Raw genomic sequence first — 18,396 nt, 5'->3', positions numbered from 1 at the left:
ATATGACTGAGTGACTAACATAAGTCTAAAAAAAGTTTTAGATCAATATGTCACATAAACACATTTCATCTTAAAAAGAAATACAAAAAATCAGCCCTGGAGCAACTATCGTGTGCTCAGTGGAAAGTTGGTTACTTCCCACTAAAGCCTATTGCTACCAAGCTTTAAGAAAATAAGATGAGACAAAAGAAGCAGAGAAATTAAAAAAAAAAAAATTTAACAAGTAGATTAAATTAAAAAAAAAATTTTGGATTCCTTTACTTATTTTAGAACTTCCTTGAAGCATACTGGTCAAAAGCATTCTAAATACTGCAGGAAACTTTATTTCCTTGATTATGCCCTGAGAAAGTCTGTGTAGGTAAATCAAATCTTGGATTCCCAAACTCTCCTGAGAAAAAAGAAAATTATATAAACTGGAAGGTCCTTGAGAATATACTTCCAAGGATTTCCCTGATGGTTCAGTGTTTAAGAATCAACCTGTCAATGCAGGGGACACAGGTTCGATCCCTGGTCTGGGAGGTTTCTATATGCCTTGGGGCAACTAAGCCAACGCACCCCAACTACCAGCCCTGCACTCTAAAGCCTGCATTCTGCTCCAAGAGACACCACCACATTGAGAAGCCTGTGTACTGCAGCTAGAGAGTACCCCCGCCCACCCCCCGTCCCACTTGCTGCAACTAGAGAAAGAGAGTGTGCAGAAACAAAGACCCAGTGCGGCCAAAAGTTAATTAATTATTTAAAAAAGAAGAGCATTGTCCCATGCCTGCTTCAGATGTGGCCTTCAAAGATAGGCCATCAAAATGAGCTAGGACTTCCCAGAAGGTGAACTAACAGAGAAAAACTGGGGAAAAAGTTTATTCTAGATGCAGAATCTGAATATAATAAATGAATTTTCTCCAGAAAAGGGAAGAGGATCTTCACAATGCCTGCCCAACAGGATTTTATTAGGGCCACAGTGAAAGTGTTAGTCACTCAACAGTGTCCCACACTTTGTGACCCCATGGACTGTAGCCCACCAGGCTCCTCTGTACACGGACGTCTCCAGGCAAGAATACTGAAGTGTGTAGTCATTCCCTTTTCCTAAGGATGTTCCCAACCCAGGGATTGAACCCAGGTCTGCTGCATTGCAGGCAGATTCTTTACTGTCTGAGCCACCAGAGAAGGCCAGTGTGGAACAGTAATGGTTTTACCTCCCTTAATTTTTAATTTTTCTAAATTGACTATGTGTTTTAGTGTGTGTATATATACATATGTGTGTGCTTTCCCAAAGTCTGTTCCTCTATTCTATATGTGGGGGAAAGAACATGAACATGAAAGTCACTCAATCGTGTCCAACTCTTCGTGACCCCATGGACCGTCCATGGAATTATCCAGGCTGGGATACCAGAGTGGGTAGCCTTTTCCTTCTCCAGGGGATCTTCCCAACCCAGGGATCGAACCCAGGTCTCCCACATTGCAGGCAGATTCTTTACCAGCTGAGCCACAAGGGAAGGCCATTATCTGGGGGAAAGTGGAAGTAAACAACTTGTCTTTTGGTTTTTGAATGTTTAAAGGAGGAGGATTTATGGATATCTTAGACTTGGATCTGTTTGCTGTTAATGGCTAAGTTACTTTGAATTCATTTCCTCAGAGATTTGTTGATTTTTTGTTTTTTCACCTAGAAAATTGAGCAAGCGTTGGTTAATAATCATAAGAATGATCTGTGACAAAGAATACTTGTCACCAAAATTTGTCCTCGTCAACTTGGTATCCAGCTAGGCTTGTTCCTCAGCCACGTAAGCAGTTAGGTGTGGACACATGACTGCCTTCTACTTTAAATAATATGCGAGGAAGTGATGTGTATCGCTTTGAGGTTTGGCCCACAAAACCTCTCTGGCATATTCTATTGTTTTTAGTTGTCTAGTGACCTGGCCATTGGTAGAACACCATTAGGATTTAGAAGTTACAGTTAGAGATGAGAAAACATCTTTTATCCTGATTTCTGCATAGTTTTGAGGGAAAAAGCTTCTCTATCTGCCTAGGACGTTACATGAGTAAGAGGAACTTCTAATATTTGTAAAGATTAAAGATTTATGAACCAGAATTTTTAAGCATTTAACAGTAATCTAATACCAATGTTCCTTGTTTTTCTTCTACAGAAAGGTACTGCAAAATATAAAGACAGAAAAAAAACTTTTAAAAATAAAAATAATGGGACTCAAATATAAAATTGCTATATAATGTTTAAACTTCTACTTCAATTAAGAAATAAATTATAAAGAAAAAACAATAGAACTATTGAAACATTCTAAAATGCCAAATAATTTTGTATTTAGATATATTTGTAATTCAGAATTTAGGGGAAATTTTGAAATAAATAGGAAATATTATATATGAAAAGATGTATATTTTATTTGCTTTATATTTGAATCTCATTTTTTTAGCTCTGTAACACATTTAGTAGATTTTCTTCCCCAAATTTTAAATTATAATTTTTTCCTGTTAGTTATTTCTAGTTTATGCTGTTATAGAATACCTTTTACAGTTTTATGGCAATACTACCTAGGAATCAGTTTCATTGCATTCATTGGTTAATGAATTTTACGAAGATTGCTTGCTAAAGTGCATTTCTTCTCAGTCCAGTTTGAATAGATTAGTTCCGTGATTATGCCAGCTAAGCTATTTATATCCTCCTGAACTTCAATGGCAATTTGTAACTTTATATCACTTTATATTCTCTGCTATATGTTATAACTATTTGCATAGATCTCTTTATTAATATTATAGAAAACTCTTTGAATGTTTTCATTCTTTGTTCATCCTTTATGTTCAAGTCTTTATAATAAATTAAAATCAGAAATTTTGCTTTGCTCAATAAAAAAATTTACGCTAATAGACACATTTATTCCTTTATCAGGTCACTATACCAGAATATGATTAGAGCTAAAACTTTGAGACTATCACTGCAGAACAATCACAAAGGATAACTTCTGTGTAATGATTGGCTGCATCACAGCTATTAACATGGCTTACCTCGGCCTTAGGTTTCTATCTAATGTGAAGTTTGCATGTCTGTTACTACTGGCTCCCTGTGGTGTGTCCAGTCTAAATTTCCACTTGGCTAAATGTAGTATGCAAAATGAAAGCATATTTCAATTTACTAAGCATAAGGGCCATTTATAATCAGCACAAAACTGTTTCAAGTATTTGTATACGTAAAGGATAACCAAAAAAATGGCAATACACTTGTTTTCCCTGCTTTTAACAAGTCTGATATTACTTTAATTTTAAATGTAATAAGTACAGTTCTCAAGAAATCAATAGCTTAAAAACAAACCAAAAAACCCATGAGTCTTTTTGAAAAAGAGTGCAAAACTAAACTAAATAAATAAAAGCAGCCCTTGTTTTTGCTAAGAGGATGCACTTAGAGTCAGATAAGGTGGGTTTACAGAAAGAAATGAACTTTTTTAAGGAATGGGACTTTAGGCAAATCTGTTTCATAATTTATGTCTATAATATGTAATACATGTAATTTTATTATATATATAATGAGTTAGGCATATATATCTATACATCGATGCTTTTCAGATTTATTAGTAGAAGCTGTCAGTATATATTCATTATAATCCTCAGAGAAATAAATATAAATAAACATATTTGCCTTTTTATAGTTCAACATTTGACAATTATAAGGCAATAGCTATGCTTTTATTTCTAGAAACCTTTTCTAAAATTAAGTAAAATCTACTAATGGGTATCTTATAGAAATAAAGCTGGTGAGGGAAGTAGAGCAAAGGAGGCAGGAGAGGAAACAGGGGGTCATGAAGAGGCATTCATCACTCTGGCACCAATGTTAGTGGATGGAAACGGTTGATCCCTTTCTAGGTTTCAAGAGAAAGAACATTTTGTGCAATTATGTCCTGTGCTGAATGTATTGTTGGCATTCAACCAATTAATAATAACAAGAATGAGAACAACTCTGTCTGCGATAAGAATAAGACTTCCAATATTAGTCACAGTCTGCTTAGCTTTAGGTTGGCTTAGATAAATGTAGTAAAGACAAGGAAAACATCCCACTCCACACTTTTTGGTTAATTTAATATCTTTGCTAAGTGCTTAGGTAGTACAGTGACAGACACAAGAAAAATGCATGAATTGATTGCACTGATGATAGAGTCCATTTTAGCACAAAGAAAAACCCTTATAATTAGATGTGAATACCTGCTTTCTTGCCATCCATCACATGAGCAAGTTTAGAAAAGTATTTTTGTAATGAATTAGAAATGAGTAATATTTCATAACACTCACCATGTATTATACACATCCTGCCATAAATGGCTCTGTCTGTACTGACTATTGCAAGATTCAGAAATGGCCCAACTATCTTTAAAGAACTTTCCACATAGTACTCTGCCAAAAAGTCTTGAACAACTTAGCACTTTTAAAACACCTGAGTCATCCAAATTTTAAAAATGTTTTGTAAAACTTTCCTGAGGCAACTACTGAAGTCCTACACAAGTTCCTAGCAAACAGAAATCCAATGAATATTTAGTCCATCAATTTAGGAGATATAGACCACATTTAAATGTTTTATGGCTCTGTGTAGCTAAATAATACCACTAAAAATAAGCTAATAAGGCAAAGTGTGTGTTTTAAGTACAGTTTTGTTTAGTGAAAAAGGCAACCATATGCATTTTAGTTTATACTCAGATCCTAACAATGAGCTGAGAGCAGAATCAAATAATTCCACAGTGTGATTTCTAACTTTACAGGAAAGAGAAAACATGAAGAGAGAGAGAGGAGAGAAAAGAGAGAGGAAGAAATTAGAGAAAGTGATAAGGGAGAGAGGGTAGGTAGACTGAAGGTGGAGAGGGAGACTAAGATGTATTGAGATGATTAATTCCACCCGGATTTGATCAGCATGAGAGATATAGATCAGGTACACCAAGGACGCCAGAGTCAAATGATGAGTGAAACAAATAAGGAAAAAACCTATAGTCTAAAGCAAGATTGAAATTTTATTATCATTCCAGGACAAGGAGTGACTAACTTTAAAATTGTGAAATAAAAATTATAATCTCTGAGCATATATAAAGGTGGAGAATAAGACTGGCTATTTTCTCTACGCCTGGCTGTAGCCTCTTAAGTTTGTTCCACAGAATAAAGGAAAGCAAAGAGCAATTTTACCACAAATGTTTGGGTTTTTTTCTTAAATATTCTCACCCAAGTTCCAAAGCAAATGAAGCTAAATGGCAATGACTACGATGTTTAAAAATAAGAAACTAGCAGATAATAGCTAAGAAAATATACTTAATTCAAAGAAAACAATTTGCTTGCTACATTTCCCTAAGCTTATAACTACCATCAGAGCGAGTTAGTATTCTTGAAGTCCTATTTATAATGTGTTCATTTCTTATGAGGAATGGATAAAGGCAATGTGCTTATTTTTATTCAATTTCACAAGGATTTGGAGAAATGTGTAAAAGGTTGAAATGTTTTTATTTATAGTTTTTCTTTACCTTTAGGAAATAATTACTAAAATGACAACAAAAAATAATTAATGAAGCTGGTGCATAAAATTATTAATGAATCTAAATTGCGTCATATCGTTATAACTCCTTGCCTCAGGTAACCATTTGACAATAAAAATGAATAAAATACATTTGGACAATTAGAAAATAATGAAAAACATTCAAGAATGACATTTGACAAAGGCAGATAAGGGGATATTGTAGTTGAAAAAATGAGCACTTATAGATCGGCTGCCCCTGATGTGATATATCATAGATTATTAAGAAAATTGTGCACAAGTATATTGAATCACTTGCAATTAGTTTGGGGGCAAAAGGAAAATGGACTATACCTAATTAATGATGACAGTGAAAGATGTTGATTCAATGGGAGATCTTTATAAATTATAAATGAGATAAAAACATATAAAACCAAGAAAATAACTCTACATTTATCATAGATGGATAAGCCCAGCAAGGAAGCAATTATAGAAAGACTAATATTGAAACAAAAAAATACATTGAATAAAGAGAAAAAATGTATAACATAGAATGAGCTATGAGGAACATTTAGAGGCAGTGTGTAAAGTATCAAATGACCAGTTGTGCTCTACACGTCAGTAACCTTCAGAGTAACAAAGAGCTGAGTTTAGAATCCCACTTGCTATTTTGTAGCTGCAGGAAAGTCTGAAAACATATCCATTTAAACAATGCATACATATTATTATGATTAATTAATTGTAGCTCTTATATACATTTAAAATATTATTCAAAATTGTAAAATTTAAGAATGGCTAGAGAAGTTACTTTGTAAACGTAATTAAGTTCTTTAAGATGATTTTAAATTTGTCTTGGTTGTGCCTATACCTTAAATATTATTTCTAACGATAAGATGTATTGTTAATTATTTTTCTTGATATTAAAAAAGTCTTCCAGTTCAATGGATAACAGACTTCCTTTAATACTTTCCATGAACAAAAGTTAGGCTTTTTCAAGTGATTGTTATTTTTCCTTTGTAATATCTACCTGTTGATTTCAAAATTGTTTATTTGTTTCAGGTCATTAGTTTTAGAAATAATATTTTAAAAGACCTTTGTGAAAAATTTTCAAAAGAATGGAAAAAAAGCAAGAATACATTGTATCTATTTTGTTTTATTTATAATAACATATTGCATTAATTGTCTTTGCTCAGATAAATTGAAACTGGTTCAATTTCCTCTTGTCATAGAGAAGACTATAAATGTGGTGCAATCTTATAATTGATTTTGGATGATTCAAAGGGGTTCTTTGGTAGAGATAATTTAACAAAGCTGGTGAAATTGGTAAATGAATATTTTCATGGAATTTGGAGATTTTTCTTCTGGAAATGCTGAATTTACAAATGGTCAATGTTAAAATGGTCAAAGATTTTTCTCACAAAGCTTACGTCCTATTTATAATGTTCAATTCAATTCTTCAATTTTATCTTCGCATTTGGTGTTGCTTCATTTAAAAAAATGAAGCATGAAGGAAGGGCATTGATACGGATGTATTAAACAGAGAGAAGATTGTTAATAAATTAGTTAAGCTTCACTATTAATCCTTCAAAACCTATTCAGGTTGCCCTTTTGGGTTGTCGCTTACACATTCTTGAGAAAAAGAATAAAGATTACTTGATGTCAGGAAGTTGAAATAATAACATTGCTGAAATTTATTGATGTGTCACATATCTTATTACAATAATGCATTAAACAAGGGATCTCATATACATAAAATTTCTTCTGGTTTATCACTCTCATTTTGTTTGTATAACCACATATAGTTTCACTATGTCCCTAATAATAATATTGAGAAAATAATAACCTTCCAGGCATCAGATGAAGTCTCTGGTGATGTCATATTCACTCTGACATTTATACTGACTTCATTTATGACAGGCTGAAGGTGATGAACAGGTCCAAGCAAGAGGTCACCTTGTGTCAAGATTGGTGTACAATCTGTCAAATCCAGTGACTGTGAGTCTGCTAATGAGGAATTAACTAGACAGAATGTTGCTATTTGACTGTTTTCATGCACTCCAAACCTGTTAAACAATGCTAATCAGGTGTTTATTAAGTGAAACCATTATGCCAAACTTGCTGCAAACCTCACCATATGTCAGAGAGGTTGTAACGTATTATTCATCCATTTTAGAGCTAGATTAATAAGAGTCATTCACTGAACTTTTCGTTTCTTAGCCTTTGGCTATGCCTTGGAATCAAGGTTACACTTTTGTTTCAATTTTTCTTTAAATGGACACACAATTCCAGAAAACTCCTTTGAGCTAGAGTGTGCCTCTTGGTGTAAAACTCTGTTCATTTACTATTACATTGAAAACCAGCTCTTTTTATAAGAAGAGTAAAAGAAAGAAAATGTCAACTTAAGCAAAATTTGATAAAGGACTAAAATAATAAAATTGTTATTATACAGAATGATACACTTTACACTCAAAGTGAACACATTAGTTTTTTTTGAGTCTTCACTTTACAAATGAGTTGGGAACAAGCAGGCAGTTGCAAATTATTCCTGAATTGGGTACAACTGTACTTGAAAATGTATAACTACTTCTAATCTAACATTTTATGAGCTAGCATTTCCTTTACATAAAGGGCATTAATTATGAGTACCCTTGTAAATGGATACAAAATAAATAAAACATTTCCCTCTTTAACTTTATAGTATCTTCCTGTTTTTAAGACCAGTGTTAATATTTACTTATTCCACATGAATACTTTAGTTATTTATGTACTCTCTGAATTTCACTATTATATTTTCATTTTATGAGAATGGAAAGAGCCTTTAAGTCAGAAGATCTGCGTTTACATGTAGAAGCATCATTCTATCAGTCATATGATCTTGAACAAGTCATATAATCTATCAACTATCAAATTTGAATCAAAATATTTTCCCTTTATGATTTTTGAGTGAAGCAAAATGATACATAATGCAAATTTTAATTTGATATATAATACACATTTTAATTTAAAAGTATATTAAAGTTAAAACTAAAATAAAAATTCATGTTAGTGTCTATCATAAATGTTTTAACTGTGTGTGAAAGTATTTTATATTTGCTTATGCTTGAACAATATCATTTTTTTAAACTGACATCATGATCATACTCCTCCTCTTTACTGCTATCCTAACCATCACATACGCTCTATGTGCTTAAGTATTTCTATCAAACTAGATATTAAGCTGAAAGTAGAAAATACATCTTCAAAATTTTTTCTATCAAAAATCACCTGAAGTAATAATGTACTATTTACAGAAAGCAATGCATAATATTTAAGCTGTGACCAAACTAGACAGATTATTAAAAAGCAGAGATATTACTTTGCCAACAAAGGTCCAATTGTCAAAGCTATGGTTTTTCCAGTAGTAATGTATGGATGTGAGAGTTGGACCTTAAAGAAAACTGAGGACCAAAGAATTGATGCTTTTGAACTATGGTGTTGGAGGTGATGCTTGAGAGTCTCTTGGACTGCAAGGAGACCAAGCCAGTCAATCGTAAAGCAAATCAGTCCTGAATATTCATTGGAAAGACTGATGCTGAAGTTGAAGCTGTAATACTTTGACCACCTGATGTGAAGAATTGACTCATTGGAAAAGACCCTGTTGCTGGGAAAGACTGAAGGCAGGAGGAGAAGGAGACTACAGAGGATGAGACGGTTGGATGGCATCACTGACTCAATGAACTTGAGTTTGAGCAATTCCAGGAGTCGGTGATGGACAGGGAAGCCTGGCTGTGCTGCAGTCCATGGGGTCACAAAGAGTCGGACATGAATGAGTGACTGAACTGAACTGAATTGATACACGTAGAGAAGATTTAGTGTCCAACTTAGCAGCCTCAGCATTATTTTTTCAGACTGTTGAAGCTTCCAGAAGAAAATTAACAATTTTTAGGAAACTTGCAAAGACTCTTGTAGTTTCAAAATTGGAATCAAGTGTTCTTAGTATGGATTCCTATAACATTGTACTTATTTTATTAGAACATTTTGAATATCTCACTAAATAAATATAAACTCTGTGAGAAGTAGGGGCTATTTATATACGATTAGCCTACAACAAGGAGAAGGCAATGGCAACCCACTCCAGTACTCTTGCCTGGAAAATCCCAGGGATGGAGGAGCCTGGTGGGCTGCAGTCCATGGGGTCGCTGTGAGTCGGACACAACTGAGTGACTTCACTTCCACTTTCACTTTTCACTTTCATGCATTGGAGAAGGTAATGGCAGCCCACTCCAGTGTTCTCGCCTGGAGAATCCCAGGGACGGGGGAGCCTGGTGGGCTGCTGTCTATGGGGTCGCACAGAGTCGGACACGACTGAAGCGACTTAGCAGCAGCAGCAGCAGCCTAGAACAATAGCTGGAACATAGTATTTCTTCAATATAAACATTCTTTAATTTGCTGATTGAAAGAGTGATTGATGCCCAATTTTTACAGCTACTGGAAAGAAATCATTGAACAATTTAAACTGAAAAAATAAAGCAAGATAAGAATGTGGGCAATGGTTTCCTTTTGGTTTGGCTCTTATGCATCCTTCTGTTTGATAATGATGGACGGAGATCCTCCTTATTCATGCTTCCATGCTTTCCAATAATTCAGACATTGGAGTAAATCATAGATTATGTAAATAATCACAGACTTATAAGAACAACCTCAAAATAATTTAACTATAAAATGGATATTTTTAGAGAGCCATAGTTTTAAAGGCAATAAAATATGAAGGTCTATCTACCTTAGCTTCCAAACTGTGTTACAGTTATTTATTTCATAGAAACTGCTAGAAGTGGATGCTAATTTTCTGTTTGAATACTTCTACCACTGAGACGTTCATTCTTTAGAAAGCCACATAGCATTTCTAAGTTTTGAAATTTAGAAAATAATTTTGTTTTGAACTTAACTGTATCCCAGATAATTTTATCCATAAAATATTTCTACTATCTGACACAGAGTAAGGATTTTAATTGTGTCCCATGACAGCACTTCCCGTACTTAATCATAGCACTGTCAATCTATTTTCTCAAACCTTAGGTTTTTCAATAACTCTGAACATTGTATATTTTAGACCCTTTCAATATCATTGAAATATATATACATACCTCAGTGCATATATATACACATTTAGATATATACCTGTATCTGATGCAAGTGTCGTATTTCTTTCCAATTGTTAACTTTCATTTATTTGAGTATATAATAACTGCTTATCTAGAATCATAATATTTCTGCTTCTACTAGGTTAAGATTATGAAATGTATGGCATTCTTTTGAATTCATGTAAATTCTGTGTTCTCTCCTTCATCTTTGGAATATATCTTTTCAAAAATCTGATTTTATTATAAGGGAGAACACTACAATTTAATAAGCCTTCATTATGTGTTAGCTCCTTTGCTTAAAACAAATCTTACTTATTTCTCAGCCTTAGCCTTCAAAGAAGGTGATGTTTCCTCAGTTGAGCACTACTTGAGGTAGTTAATTTATCTTAGGAGCCAAGTTGTATCTAAACAGACACATCAACAAACCAAACAACTGAAAACTAATACCTAAAAAGACAAACCCAAAACAATAGTGATCTTCAGTATGACTTCCCTCAACTAGAATCATAGAATCTGAATTACTTTGAGAGGGAGAAGAAAGAAACTCTCGTGGCTTAATTTCATGGTTTTAAAATATTTTAAAATATTTGCTCCTGAAAACTATTTTTTCTTGACTTGTTAATTTTGTTGTTGTTGTTGTTTTACTTGCTTTATGTGACTTTTGCTAAACAGATAGAGTTGAATTCTTTGGGCCAGTGCACTTGTAAGGGAAAGTTATTACATGATTTCTCCTCACTCCACAGTATAATTTGAAATGCAGGAAAAAAAAAAATCTCAGTCAAATGGCTAGATTTGCATTAGTCAAATACCTGCACAACTATAGATAGTGTATGGAGTTACTGGAAGGAAGAACTCTGAGTTAGGTACTTTTGTGAATTAACATATACCTACTCCCAAACTATTTCAGTGAATGAAGACATAAATGAATCCAGGAAATCTGAATAAATTGGGAGAATGAAGAAAATAAGAGTACATATTTGAAAATTAAGTGAACCCTGGAGGGAAATAATAATAGCTTCCATTTATTATTTGTTTTTAACTTGCAAGGCTCTTTTCATACACATCCTTTAAGCCATTTATAAAAAATATAAAGCTAGGCAAGTTGAATATTAATATCTTTATGTTTCAGACGAAGAAACTTTGTTTTTTCTGAATTTGCACAGCCAGAAAAGTTTAAGACAGATTCAAAACCAATAGTAGTCTTTGATACTAAGATCTAAGCTGTTTATATTCTGATATCTTGCTCCTCTGAAAAACTGGTAAATGGTGAAATTTGAAATCTGTTTTCATAATAGGCATAGGAATTGGATGTTTTAAAGGAATCTAACTGAGACAATTTCAACATTTACAAATTGTGTGCTTTAGTAAATGGTAATTCTTTATAAATGATATCTGTATGGTTGGAGCCTGTCATTGTTATTTCAAATAAGCACTGAATTAACAGCTATTTCATCCTATCCAAGTATTTTCTATAGATTCACATTCATGAATATACTTTAATTATATATGATGATATAATCTGTGACAAATGTTAAACAAACATGTCGAGCAAGATATCACCTATCACTGCCATATTTTAGTGCTGAACATCCATTCCATCAATTTCTAGCCATAGTAAGAGCTTTATAAAAAATATCTAATTTACTTGGGTTAATATCCATGTTCTTGCTTGGATTATGACCATGATAAACCATGAGGATTTTAATGTATCTATTTCTTTTCTCATTTCTTTTTATATTTTAAATACTAATTCCTGTTTATTTCCATCATGTTTAGTTTGTTTTACTGGGATCATGTTTGTCCATTTGAATCTAATCCCATTGTAATGACATCATGGCCTTGTCAGTAAGACCCATGCTTTCTTTATTCTGCCTCTATGTGTATATACACACACACTTAAATGCACATGTGTGTGTAAAATAAAATGATGAAGCTTTTAATTCCTTATAGGCTTTCCTATATACTATTTCTTTTAAAGATATCTTTAACATGGATAAGATGTGAAAACAGGAAGCTGAATTGAATTTTTAAAATTATAATCAAAATTTTATAGTCATTGATAAATTCTGAGTGTTTTATTGTGTATGAAAAGTCAAGCAGCTTTATACAAGTTCTTTCACACTCTGTAGCATTGTGTTTCTGCCTTATAAATACAGGAGTGGGACACTTTCTATTTTAGGTAATTCCTATCTTAAAAAAATTGAAATTCAGACTAATTATATCAAATATTTAAATTTTAGAATTTTAAAAAAATATATAATTATGTGAACATAGAACCCATAGCATTGTTCAGGCCAAGGCAACTGGAAGTTACTGACAATTAAATTTTTTAATTGTCAGTAACTTGTGATATGTTAAAGCCTTATGTGTTAAAGCTTTCTCCATTTGTTAAGATTGTGGCATTATGATGTAATGGAAAATACATGGGATTTAAAGTCTGGTAATGTAAACTACAGGCCTCGCAGTTGGGGACTGCATGAAGTTCTAAGTCAAATCTTGTTCCTTTCCACTGTGGTAATACTTGTCTAATGTAAGAGACTCAGGTTTGATCCCTGGATCAGGAAGATCCCTTGAAGGAGGGCATGGCAACCCACTCCTGTATTTTTGCCTGGAGAATTTCATGGACAGAGGAGCCTGGTGCACTATGGTCCATAACATCACGAAGAGTTGGACACAACTGAACAATTTAGCACATATGCCTATATGCATATGTATTAGTTCTTTTATTTTCAACAACTTTTGTCAATTCAACAGGATTGTCTATTATAAATGAAAAATTAAACTGTCTTTAACAAAATGCTTATAGAAATGTGGAGACTTTCATACATAGAACTTTATTGTTCAATATTAGAGCCATTCTATTTTTCCTATTCCCCTGAGCACTTCACTCAACTGAAGTTATACACTGATGAATAATTAACATGATTATTTTTCACATATTTCAAGGTTCTTTGTTTTTACTAATATTTCACAAAGGTAAATGTGTTGCTTACACTATAGGTCTCTTTGCTACTCATCTTGCACCTGTTTCAAAGTGAATATAAACAGGATACTTTCTTTTAAGTTAGTAGAAACTCAGTGACCATACAGATCCTCTGAGTATAGAACAAAGAGAGACAGGCTTTTGATAGTTTAAGGGAAAAGTTGATAGAAATTTAGACAACGTAAACTGACAAGATACTAGAACTTTATACCCCAAAGCAAAAATATTAAAAATACTTCATTTTACACATGTTCATAACTTCACAGTTATGGTACAAGAGATTAACTGCATGTAGTCTTCTTTCTGATTTACAAATTCTAGTTCCTTAATTGCTATATTAGTTTGATGTTAAATTTTTATTTTATTTTCAAATGTGTAAACACATGCTAAATATTTTTTGTAGAAGTAAAATTGCAGCTACTGGCTTATTATTAAACATATTTTCTAGAGATGTTAAATTGACATTAGCATATTATGATCTTAATGTTTCCAAAATCAGATATTTTTGTAACAGGGTAGAAAATAAAATGATTTTTTTAAAATTTTCATACATTAGAGATGTAACAATTTAAGCATGAAAGTTTCAAACTGAGTTTCAATTTTTCTACCTGGGTTTGGAAATTTTACCCATGCTACATTAACATGAATTTGTCAACATTTAAACTGCTATATATTTTTCCATTTATTTTAGCTATCATTTTATTCAAATTGTTATCTGCACATTCATTATTTAGGGGAGAGGTCTAGACACAAAAATATGATCATTAGTACAATCAAGAAAATTTTTTAAACTTTTTAATGATTTATGTTCATTATTTTTAAAAATTTATACCATTTCTGAGAAATTACTGAGGACTATATGGAGGAGGAAAAAGGACCAACTTAAAATCTCGCATTTTCTGCTGAAAATGTATCTGCCTGCCTGGTTTCCATTTACAATTTTCTGAAAAAAGCTTCCAGTAATGTAGTTATCAATGCAAATAATAAATGTTAAAAAAAAAAGCTGGATGAAAGCCAAATCCATCAAATACTCCCTCCAAAAAATAACTTCCATCGTCCATCCCAGATGACAGTGCCTTGAACATCTTTAACTTTTCCATCAGAACCATTTAGCATTACTATGCTTCTGCGCAGCTGGAACATCACTACCATTGTCACAACCAGGCAAACAAATTTATGATGATGTTCCTGGGAATATGGAACTAATGCAAAGGGGATTTCTCTGCAGTTCTTCATTAACATTTTATTCATTACAACAAGGGAGTTTTAAGAGTTTCCTTTTAAGCAAATTAGGTCACTGGATAAAAAACACACAGCATGGAAACACAGTGTATTACTACATAGAACAAAAGATCTGGTTAATAAATTATGATAATGGGATTAGTCATTTGCTCATGTTGAAAGGCACATTTAAATATTTTGGAATTAACTTATAGAGAGAATGATATTTTTTTCATGTACTATTTTCCCTTGTCTATATTTTTCATGATTGTTTTTGGCCATTTTTTCTCTGAGTGTATGTATTGCTTTTTAGATATTTTAAATCATTTAAGATGAGAAAAAATATTTAAGTAGGTAGAGTATGTGTTTTAATTCTTAAATAGAAATAACCAAAATGTTGAGGAAAGTAGCACAAGTAGGTTGAGAAATAGGCTCTAGTAGGTGTTTTTTTTTTCTTTTTCATAAAGTCTTTTTTTATTTTTCACATAATTGCTAAAAGATAGGTTAAAGATGGTTTTCTCCCAAAACGAACATTCCAGTTTTCTGTGTATCTACCTGCATCTAGATATAGTTTTGTTTTTTCATCATTTTTTAAAGTACTTTGAAATATCGGACACTCTAGGTGAAAGCATTGTCATTTTCTCTTGCTTTATGATGTTCCAAGATGCTCTGGTTGCTCCGAAGTTGTTTCAGTATTTATTTACAAAGTAGGTTAAGAGGCTTAGGAGAAAATAAAGGAGGATGGGGGGAGGGCTGCTAATTCACATAAAAGACTATCTTAGGTTGGGTTCCCCAAAAGTAGACCCTGAGATAAGAGTTAAAAAGCATGTGCTATATACAAGGCCTGATCTTAAGATAAAAGGAGTGAAAAAAGCAGAATAGAGAAGCTGAAGGAGCTGCGTACAGGTGGTAACTCCACATGTGCATTTCATCTCACCGTCTCACCTTGAAGCAAGAAGACCCCGTATTTTGCTCCCTTTTGCCCATCAGTCATTGCATGCAGGCTGGGAGGACCGTGTCTAAGCTTCCAAGAGAAGGTTTTCTTGTTCAGCCTGAAGGCAAATTTTCAGAGACAGGAGCAGGCAAGGCTGCCATTAGCAGCCAACATTCATAGTGTATGGGGTGTGGTACACTGACCATCTGATACTCTGAGGCTTTAAAGAGGATGCCAACATAGCGATTACTACTACCACTAAAATATTGAACAAAAATATCTAGCAACATTATATTTCTGTAATATTTTATATTTTGCAAAGTACTTTTATGTTCATTATGTTATTAGATCCCAGTAGTACTACATGCATGGCATATACTATTACCATATTTGATACATGAATATTCTATAAGTCAAACAAGAATGTACCTATCTCATTTTACCTGACATGAAATTTGAAATAGGCCTCAATCTTATGTCACCTTTGTTGTTGTCTATTATGTTTGCATAATATTTTTCACTGATTTTTTAAGAATGAAAAATTGAGGTAATACGATGTCAAAGAACTTGTCTGATGTTGCAGAGATAATAAGTAAAACTAAGGTTTGCATCCAATTATCACTTAAATGTTACACTGTTTTAATAAGTCACATTTGTACACTATGAAGTCTTTTATACTTATATATAATTATTAGAAATTACAGATTTCAGAAAAAATTAAACATATTCTGTATTTAACAGTTTTATGTATTTAAGATAGTGTTCTCTTAGTAAAATATTAGTCTTATATAAGAAAATAGCAATTACACAAAGAATAAATGCGTATGATACACAGTGGTACAAAGTGTGATATGAAATAATCATATTACACAACTTGATGGAAGGAAGGCGACAATCAGAAAAGTCTCCTTATGTGAAGTGGCGCTACAAAAACAGAATTTCCAAAGCAAAATTTTGGAGAGTGAAAGAAGAATTAGCATTCCTGGTACCTTATAGCATGTCCAGCACATAAATGCTCTTCAATATATATTTTTGAATGAATGAATTACTCATTTTAGACAAGTAGGCAAGAAAACCAAAACTCAGATGACACATACCATGAAGCATGTATGTGAAGAAATAAGGGTTTGGTTGGGATGAGATATAAGAGTTAGGTAAGGGTCAGACCATGATGGTTTTCTGAGAGTATCGATTAATTTCTCTGTGCTTTGAGCCAATAAGATGTTGAAGTTCTCTCAGGGAGGGAGTATCATTTCAGAGTTTGATTATATCTTATAGGTCACCTAGACAGCATAATAAACAGCAGAGACATTACTTTACCAATAAAGGTCTATCTAGTCAAAGCTACTGTTTTTCCAGTAGTCATGTATGGATGTGAGAGTTAGACTATAAAGAAAGCTGAGCACTGAAGAATTGATGCTTTTGAATTATGGTGTTGGAGAAGACTCTTGAGAGTCCCTTGGACTGCAAGGAGATCCAACCTGTCAATCCTGAAGGAAATCAGTCCTGAATATTCACTGGAGGGACTGATGCTGAAGCTGAAACTTCAATACTTTGGCCCCCTGATGCGAAGAACCAACTCATTGGAAAAGACCCTGATTCTGGGAAAGATTGAAGGCTGGAGGAGAAGGGAACAACAGAGGATGAGATGGTTGGATTGCATCACCTATGCAATGGACATGAGTTTGAGTAGGCTCTGGGAGTTGGTGTTGGACAGATAAACCTGGTATGCTGAAGTCCATGGGGTCCCAAAAATTCAGACACTGCTGAGCGACTGAACTGAACTATAGGTCAGTCTGGTGGCTTTTTGAGATTAGCATAGACAAACAATGAGACTGAAGTCAAACATATTAGTGAGAAAGTTGAACCACAAAAACCCAGTACAGATCATCTGAATGAGGTCAGTGGGAGATGAATTAGAAATGAATGAATATAGATGATAAATGTTTGAAATAAAAATGACAAATATATTTTAATTCAAATGCAAATAGTCATTGATGAAACTACAATGTTGACTGACCAGTGATCTTGAGTCTTTGGTATGGTGGCATCTCTACATTTATGGATCTTGATTTAGAGGTTTCATCTATGTGTCCCAGTTTTTATATGATGGGAGAGGCACAAAGTGGGAGAAATCAAGATTGTTCACCTAGATTTATGAGCTACATACCTAAATGCATGAGAGTTTGCCATTTGAATGGGGACATGTAAACACTGAAGGATGGAAGAATAATGATTTCAACTTCAAAAGTCATAGACATTTAATACCTGTGAGAAATACTTGTATGATTATAAATACTCTGCGATGAATTTCATATGTATGTAAACTTATGCTAAGTGCCAAGCAAAATGTAAGTGATTTTTAAAATATGAAAAAATGAACAATTCCTTAATGCTTATTTCTCTTGACAGGTGAGGGAAAACATATAGACCAGTGCTTTATATCTCTCAGATACAGAGTATTAAATACAGCTCTGCCCCACTCTTCTAGAACAAGGACTCAAAAATCTCCAAACCAAGGTTTTGGGAAACTCCTAATAAACATTTACAGTGAAAACGCGATTTGAAACTGGTTTGACATTCCTGGTCTTTGCTACATCAATTTTTATGACAACAAAGGAATATTGTTATATAATACTATTTTTTTTTC

Source organism: Cervus canadensis, chromosome 9 (assembly GCF_019320065.1).
Source record: "Cervus canadensis isolate Bull #8, Minnesota chromosome 9, ASM1932006v1, whole genome shotgun sequence".
In the NCBI taxonomy this organism is placed as follows: domain Eukaryota; kingdom Metazoa; phylum Chordata; class Mammalia; order Artiodactyla; family Cervidae; genus Cervus; species Cervus canadensis.
This window is presented reverse-complemented; position numbering follows the sequence as displayed.